Raw genomic sequence first — 8,449 nt, forward strand, 5'->3', positions numbered from 1 at the left:
ATTTCATGCGAATAGTCTTAAATTATGTGGCCTGATTTGGGTCTGTGTGGTTAATAGAGTGTTATATTGCTTGCCAATTAAAGCATCCAAAGCTACTGTTGGAGCTCCAGCATTATCCTGTAGGCAGACCCTCCAGTTTAGCCAATTTCTATGGTCTCCTCCTTTCTTCAGTTGTCAATGTGGTTGATGAGGGCAAATTAGCAATGTGTTTATGATAAAGGGCTTGTGTTAGCCACAGCTGAGCTTTTAAATCTCAGAATCTGTCCTGTTTGGTTGAAACAATGACTTACTTGGAAGGTTTGAGCTTCCAGATTGCAAAGCAATGAAAGCACGCAGACCAATACTAACAAGAATAGTCAACAAGTTGGTGCACAATTGTACTTGACAGGCTTTTGTTATTTAATGGTGATTCTTCTCCAGCATATATTATTACCAAGGAGGGGTTCTCTGGTATTATAATTATGGGATAATGTGTTGATTCTATTATTATCTTCAAATGTGATTTTATTTACTGAGTTAATTGTTTAATCTCCATTTTTGGCAGCCCTTATTGTCTGTGGCATTTTCACAAATAGATGATGAGAAGGGTTTTGCTGCAGATAGATCCTGTGTATGTGTTAGGCCATTCTTGTTTATCTTTTTGAGACGGGGTCTCGCTCTATTGCCCAGGCTGGAGTGCAATGGCATGATCTCAGCTCACTGAAACCTCCACCTTCCAGGTTCAAGCGATTCTCCTGTCTCAGCCTTCTGAGTAGCTGGGATTAAAGGTATGCACCACCACGCCTGACTAATTTTTGCATTTTTAGTAGAGATGGAGTTTTTCCGTATTGGTCAGGCTGGTCTCAAACTCCTGTCCTCAAGTGATCCACCCACCTCGGGTGTTGGGATTACACACATGAGCCACTGTGCATGCCCAGCCCGGGCCATTCTCGCATTGGTATAAGTAAATACCTGAGACTGGGTAACGTATTAAAAAAATATATATTAAACAAACAAACAAACAAAAAACAGAGAGAAGGCCAGGCGTGGTGGCTCACGCCTGTAATCCCACACTTTGGGAGGCCGAGGCAGGCAGATCACCTGAGGTCAGAAGTTCGAGACCAGCCTAGTCAACATGGTGAAACCCCCGCCTCTACTAAAACTACAAAAATTTTTCAGGCATGGTGGCACTCGCCTGTAATCCCGGCTACTCAGGAGACTGAGGCAGGAGAATTGCTTGAACCTGGGAGGTGGGGATATCAGTGAGCCGAGATCACACCATTGCACTCCAGCCTTGCTCCAGCAGATCAAGACTCCGTCTCAAAAAATTAAAAAAAAAAAAAAAGAAAAGAAGAGAGAGAGAGATTTAATTGGCTCACAGTTCTGTATAGTGCTTCTTATAAAGTCTGCATGCAAAAACAGGAACAAACAAGAGAGAGTGTGGGAGGGGAAGTGCCACACACTTTTAAATGTCCAGATCTCTCAAGAACTCACTACCATGAAGACAGCAGCAAGCCATGAGGGCCCATGATCCAAACACCTCCCACCAGGCCCCACCTTTACATTAAATATTACAATTCAACATGAGATTTGAGCAGGAATCAATAGCCAAACTATATCATTGCAATGCTAATTTCAATTTACTAAATTAAATTAGACCATCAGAGGGACAGCCCAGATTAATTATCCTCTTCTTAACCTGAATATTGAAGAAGATTATTTGGGTGGTAGCAATGCAGCCTCAAATGATTCCCCTAACAGATGAGTAGGTTCCTAGCACATGAGATAATTTGGGGAGGCATTATTAAAGGACCTAGTATGTAAAGAGTCTTTACATGGAAGTTAGACATATTCTATTTTAAATATATTAAAAAGACATAAAAAGGTTTTTTGAGGTTTGTTGTTGGTGTTTATTTGTTTTGAGTTGGTGTGAGGTATTGTTGGCTAAGAGGTCTTGAGAAAGATTAAGACCTGGGGCAAAACGAAGACCCATTTATGTCTCCACTTACCATTTCATAATTTAAATAGACATCATTTGAGGAGCTCAGTTGGACTGTGAACTAAACCAGCTGCCTGGGACCTATCAGGAAAATGAAAGTTTTAGTGAAAGTCTTTCAAAAGCCCAGCAATGTGTACTTTCAGAAGTGAAATATGTGTCTTGGTCATAATCAGTAATGTCTCCAATTCCAAAGGGAATAAAGAGTGTCCTGGTGAGACCTTGTGTTGTGGCTTTAGTATATGTAGTGTTATGTGTGATCTTGATTTATGTTTTTTGTTTTTGTAAGACAAGAGATTTCCACAAAGGGGGCAACTGTTAGGCAATGGCCCAAGAGTTTCTAAAAATGTGCAGATGAGGTATTTGCTGATCAGGATATCCAGTCCTACAATGACTGTCTGAAGTTTGGTCACTGGCATCCAATCCTTTATCATAGACATCCTGGTTAAGAGATAGAAAACAGCAATATTCCACTCACCGCCTTCATCAATGATGCTGGAAACAACATCTGTACAGTCTACAATTCCTATTGCTTTTCATTCAGTTAATTCCAAGGGAGTCCCAGGCACAGGTAGCCAAGGGGCCTTTTGGGGGGATGACCTCTCCCAGCACCCTGTCTATTGCATCTGGCAATAGACTGAGGACAGAGAGGTCATCCCCTCCCACAGATGGAATATACTGGAGGGGCCCAGGTTTGGCTCCACCTTTTATCAAGGGGGCCTCAGTAGCTGTGTAGAGCTTGTGGTGTGTTACTTTCATTGCTGAAGGCATAATGGGCAGCTGGCTATGAAGAGTCATAGACTCAGGATATATGGTAGGCTCTATTTCCAGAAGAATACAGAAAGCAGCCAGTAATTTTCATTCTAATGATATACAGGCTGGAGCCAACAAGGGCAATATTTTGCTATCAGAAGCCTATGGGCAACTTATAGCTATCACAGGTTGTTCAAAGACCTATTAAGAAGCACAAGAATAAGTTACTAAAGCCTCTACAATAATTCACCTTGGGGTGCATTTATTCTTTCCAGGTTTAATAAAAGGTATAATTGGGCTATGAAACAAAAAGGTAGTGGGCATAATTATCTCTAGTTAGGTCTTATGTAATAAGTTTTAATCCTTGAGGGACCTGTTTTAACTTACATTGGGCCATTTTAGCTGTTTTAACTGGGGATTTATGGGATTCCATTTCATCCAGTCAATTTGCAAGTGCCAAAAGTGTGTTTTTCATTTTTTACTCATTGCATCAGTGTATCTATGCCCACTATGAAATGTTTTAGGGTAATGAGTACTATAACAATGGGAAATTTAGGCAAGAGGATAGTTAAAATGAAGCATACCTATTTTTCCTCTATTTTATATTTAGTTATTTTGCTAAAATTATAGAGGGTATTTTGTGTAAATTTAGTGGAATCCCTTGGTATAACTACATTTGAGACCCAGTATTAGGTCTATGAAGCTCTGTGAGTTCAACTGGTGTCTTTTAGCAAATGTAAAGTTATGTTAGAATCTGTGTTGTAGATATACAAAAGCCAATCAGTGCCCTTTGACCTCTTTTGTTATGTAATTTTTTTTCTTTTTCTTTTTCTTTTTCTTTTTCATTTTTTTTGAGATGGAGTCTCACTCTGTCACCCAGGCTGGAGTGCATTGGTGTGATCTTGGCTCATTGCAAGCTCCACCTCTCGGGTTCATGCCATTCTCCTACCTCAGCCTCCCGAGTAGCTGGGACTACAGGTGCCCACCACCACGCCTGGCTGATTTTTTTTGTATTTTTAGTAGAGACAGGGTTTCACCGTGTTAGCCAGGATGGTCTCAATCTCCTGACCTTGTGATCTGCCTGCCTTGGAGTCCCAAAGTGCTGGGATTACAGGCGTGAGCCACCACGCCCGGCCTGTTATGTAATTTTTACAAATAAATTTTGAATGTCCAATTGGGTAAGATTTTGGATATTTATTTTAATTTAGTAAGATATTTGTAAGTATTTTTTTACTTCTTCCCTTTGTATCTTGTTTTTTAAATTTTTTTTTAAACTTTCTTTTTGTTTATTTTGTTTGGTTTTGTTTTGTTTTGGGCTCCTAGTCACCCAAAGCTATGATTTTTAGTTTTTATCTCCGTCTGATAGCTCATAGTGCCAATCTTCTAGGCAGTTACAGGAAAAGGGTTGGGGACCGGGTCCTGTGACCTGTCTCCTTGGTAGCCATCTCTAGTTCCAAGGCTTCTCAGTCCACCTCTGAGGATCAGTGTCAGCGCTTAGAGTGCTATAGCAGCCTCTCCTTGGATAGCTTCCTTGTCTGAAATTTCAGTCCCTTCACATGTTGATATACAGTGGCAGTTACTGGGGCCTGAACATGGTGGCTAGGGTTCTTGCATTAGATAAGCAACTAGGTAACTTCAATAGGTGGAGAGTAGGGGAGGGTGCAGGAATGAAATATTTGTCATCCCTTGCCCCTTTGAATTAAACAACAAAGTGCTGGCCTCCAGTGGTGAAACCTACAATACTCTTGACGTTTGGGGAGCATGATAATCAGGGGCATCCAACAAGTTAATGCAGGAGCAAAGAAAACAGGTTGAAAATTAAGTATCTGTAGTTTTAATTAAAAATATGTCAGAAAGAGCCTACTTTGGTTTTCTCATGGAAGATATGGATCTATTGAATTTACATAAAGTAGTGGGTATCATGCATTGGAAAATTCCACCAGAAGTCTGAAATAACATGTCTTCTTTGGTAGATTTTTAAGACTTAGAAATCATGTTTGACTGTGATTAACAGTTAGTCAATTCATTATTTGTTCACTATATTGACAGTTATATTTTCCCACTCATCTCCATTATTCATGTGAAACCCCAATTTCTTAATAATAATAATAATAATAATAATAATGGTAATAACAATTTACAATTATGGACTGTTTAAGCCAAGATCTAGGCCATTTTGTAATCCTTATTTACTTTCCTCTTATAGCAAAACCCCTTCACATCCAAGCTGACATTCTCTTCAAATAAGTGACTTAGAATTGGCACACTACTAGATATGTTACACACATGTTCCTTAAGTGAGAGTACAATGAGCCTGGACCCTATGTTTCTTTAAATTTTAGAGCCAAATAAAGTCCATTTTTCTTCAAGATTCTCTGAGTCTTTTTTTTTTTTTTTAAATACATTTGTAGACTGAGATCCTCAACAAAGTTTAGCAAAATAAAGTGATCATGGCCAGAATTAAAGTCAAATTCTTGTGGAAAAAATTTCAAAAAATTATTTTAATTGAATTTCAAAAATTATTTTTGCTTATTTTAGGAAAAATTATTTTTGTGTTTCAGAATTAGTTTCATTAAAGACTGAAAATACAAATCCCAAACATAAACCACAACATAGTTGTTTTTTAAAAAGCAAATTAATATAATGCAAGAAAAAGGGATGCACACATACATTTAATGCCAGCCTTATACACAGCCTTATACACTGACAGAGTTTTAATTCTCAGGAGACTCTGCCTACTGTGAATATATTCCTTCAGCATTTCTATTTAGAGATATGTAAGGTATAAAGATCAACATTAAGATGTATTTTGAAATGATTGAACTGCTCAACAATTTGTTGAAATACAAGGTAAACGAAATACAATTTATTTCTGAATTCATTTATAATCTTTTATTCAAAATAATTTGTTTAATATTTGGTTACATGTAAAAATGTTATTTTTAATCAACCACTTAATTGCCACATACAGAGTCACCTTGTAAATGTCACTGAGTACTTCTTCTACATGTAAGTAACAGTTCAAATGTAATGCCAACATCAAATAAAGATTTTCCATATTGCCAAATAAAAGTCATTATCTGAAACAGAAACCGGGGAAATTTTAGAAATACTATCTCATTAACCATTATTGGTCTACAAAATGATGGCAGTAGAAATGCAGCCTACGATAATAAGAGTAGTGTGTGTGTATGTGTGTTTCTATAAATCTAATCTTATGCTTTCATTGGCTTCATGAGGGCATGGAGAGGGCAAAAATGTCTCCACCAAGAAGTGGGACATGAGAATAAGATTTCACTTTGGCAGTTAAATTCCAAATTCAACACAGCGTATGTAAGATTAGAGAGATACACAAATACATGAGAACAGAATCACTTGCCAGCAAAAAGAACTTGACAGTAAATGGATCAATAAATTACCTGCTAAATTTAAAAATGTGCCAACTGGAAAAAAAAATTGTCAGAAATGTATACAAAGAAAAAAAGGAGGCATTTTGACAGTGGTCATCCATCATTAAGCAAGGAAGAGATTGCCTTGAACCAATTACTGAACCCTCATATGGAATAAAAAGTAAATCTATTGAGAAAATGGATACATTTGGTGTTTTAGCCTGTGGGCATTAAATATTCAAATGATATAACTGCTCAGCTGTATCGCAGCCTCTCTAACACCAGTTCCGGTTCCATATTCAACCAGCAATCTTCTGATAATGGTCTTCTCATGTAGCTTGCCTAAAGGAAATTTGCTATGGCAGTTATATTTCTATTGTAAGAAAATAAATTGGCATTGTAACTTATATATGTCACTTTTGATTTTAATCAACATGAGATAGCCTTTTCAAGCTTGATCAACTTGATACTGTTGAACTGTACCAAGAATTTGTCCTTACAAAGTGGGAGACCAGGTCACCCTATCCTATACTATGTTTAAATAAACATGATAAATATCGTTTTGCAATATCTCCCTTTGTCAAACTTGTGATCCCTTTTTCACAATATCTTTAAGAACAAATCTACAAATACTATTGCAGTATACTACAAATAATTATAAACTTCTAAGTGAATATATTTTCTAATTTTAAGAAATACTTATGTATCTTTGTAATTCCATTATAGACCTTATCATAGACAAAAATATTGTTATGTATCTTCTTCCCTTTACTAAAAATTAAAATTTTCTTACTCTGATTTAAATATCTAATTTTATTAAGACTTTTTAAAGTACACATACGTGTGAAGAAATTTGCATATTTTCTAATTCCTTCTTAATACAACTGTACTTATTATGATACTAAAGTATCTATCATTTGGGAATTCTGCTCCTATTATTTATGTCAAGATTTTACTTCAAGCACCTAAATTCCAAAAGGACATACAGATGAGTTATATTTAGGCCTCACATAATTGTCTCTGAATAATGTTTGAATTCGTTCTTAATCAAAAGCAGGAATCTTTCCATGTAAAGGTTGAATCCTGTTAAATCAAGACTGAATTTTGTAGTATCTCAACGCTAGCCCTGTTACACATGATAATGACTATTTGTGATCTTCGTTAGTAATTTAAAATCCTTCAATTAATAGATAGTGAGATAAATGTTTAAATAAGCCTTCAATGCCTTTAGGCTTGTACCTCTGGGTTCAAGTTTCCTACTCAGATTCCACTTTCAACTAATTCGATAATTAAATGTTTAATATAAAATAATCATTGAATAATAAAATCAACACCTTATACATTTGGAGTGATGTGGGTCATTCATTCATACATTTATTCTACAAGTACTATGTCTAACTAATGGTCACTGATAAATCAGGTTACAAACTGGTAATAGAGGTACCTCAATGCACAGAGAATATATACACACAGAACAATAAGACACATAAAAGTAGGTATTTGCTTTAGATAATTATTTGATTTTAATTAAATTGAAATAATATTTAGTTGAATATTTGCCTCATGCTAAAAACATGCTAGATAAAAACTGTGCAGAGTTGTAGAAGAAATAATTAAAGAAGACACAATTCAAAACAGAACTTATGTTTGCTTTTATGAATACATATAGCATGAAGCTGGAAGCCACAATTCTCAGCAAACTAACACGGGAATGAAAACCAAACACCACATGTTCTCACTCATAAGTGGGAGTTGAACAATGAGAACACATGGACACAGGGAGGGGAACATCACATACTAGGGCCTATCGTGGGGAGGGAGGCAAGGAAAGAGAGAGCATTAGGACCAATACCTACTGCATGTGGGGCTTACAACCTAGATGACGGGTTGATAGGTGCAGCAGACCACCATGGCACATGTATAACTATGTAACAAACCTGCACGTTCTGCACATGTATCCCAGAACTTTATTTATATATATGTATATATGTATGTATGTGTGTGTACGTATATATACACACACATATATATGTATATGTATGTGTGTATATATGTATATGTATGTGTGTGTGTATATATGTGTATATATATGTATGTGTGTATATATGTGTGTGTGTATATATACACATACACACAGAAATTTGGAGATAGGACAGATTGAAAAGAATAACTCTCTGTAGCAAAGATGCAAGGGGTGGTGGTGAAAAAAAAGTGGAATTTAGGGGAAAACATCACAGAAACAATTTGGATCTTAAAAAATAACTGGATGGTCAACAAATAGTGGCATTCCAAGCCAAGGCATATACAAAGGCGTAAAAGTTCAAAAGTACAG

Source organism: Macaca nemestrina, chromosome 4 (genome assembly GCF_043159975.1).
Source record: "Macaca nemestrina isolate mMacNem1 chromosome 4, mMacNem.hap1, whole genome shotgun sequence".
Lineage (NCBI taxonomy): Eukaryota > Metazoa > Chordata > Mammalia > Primates > Cercopithecidae > Macaca > Macaca nemestrina.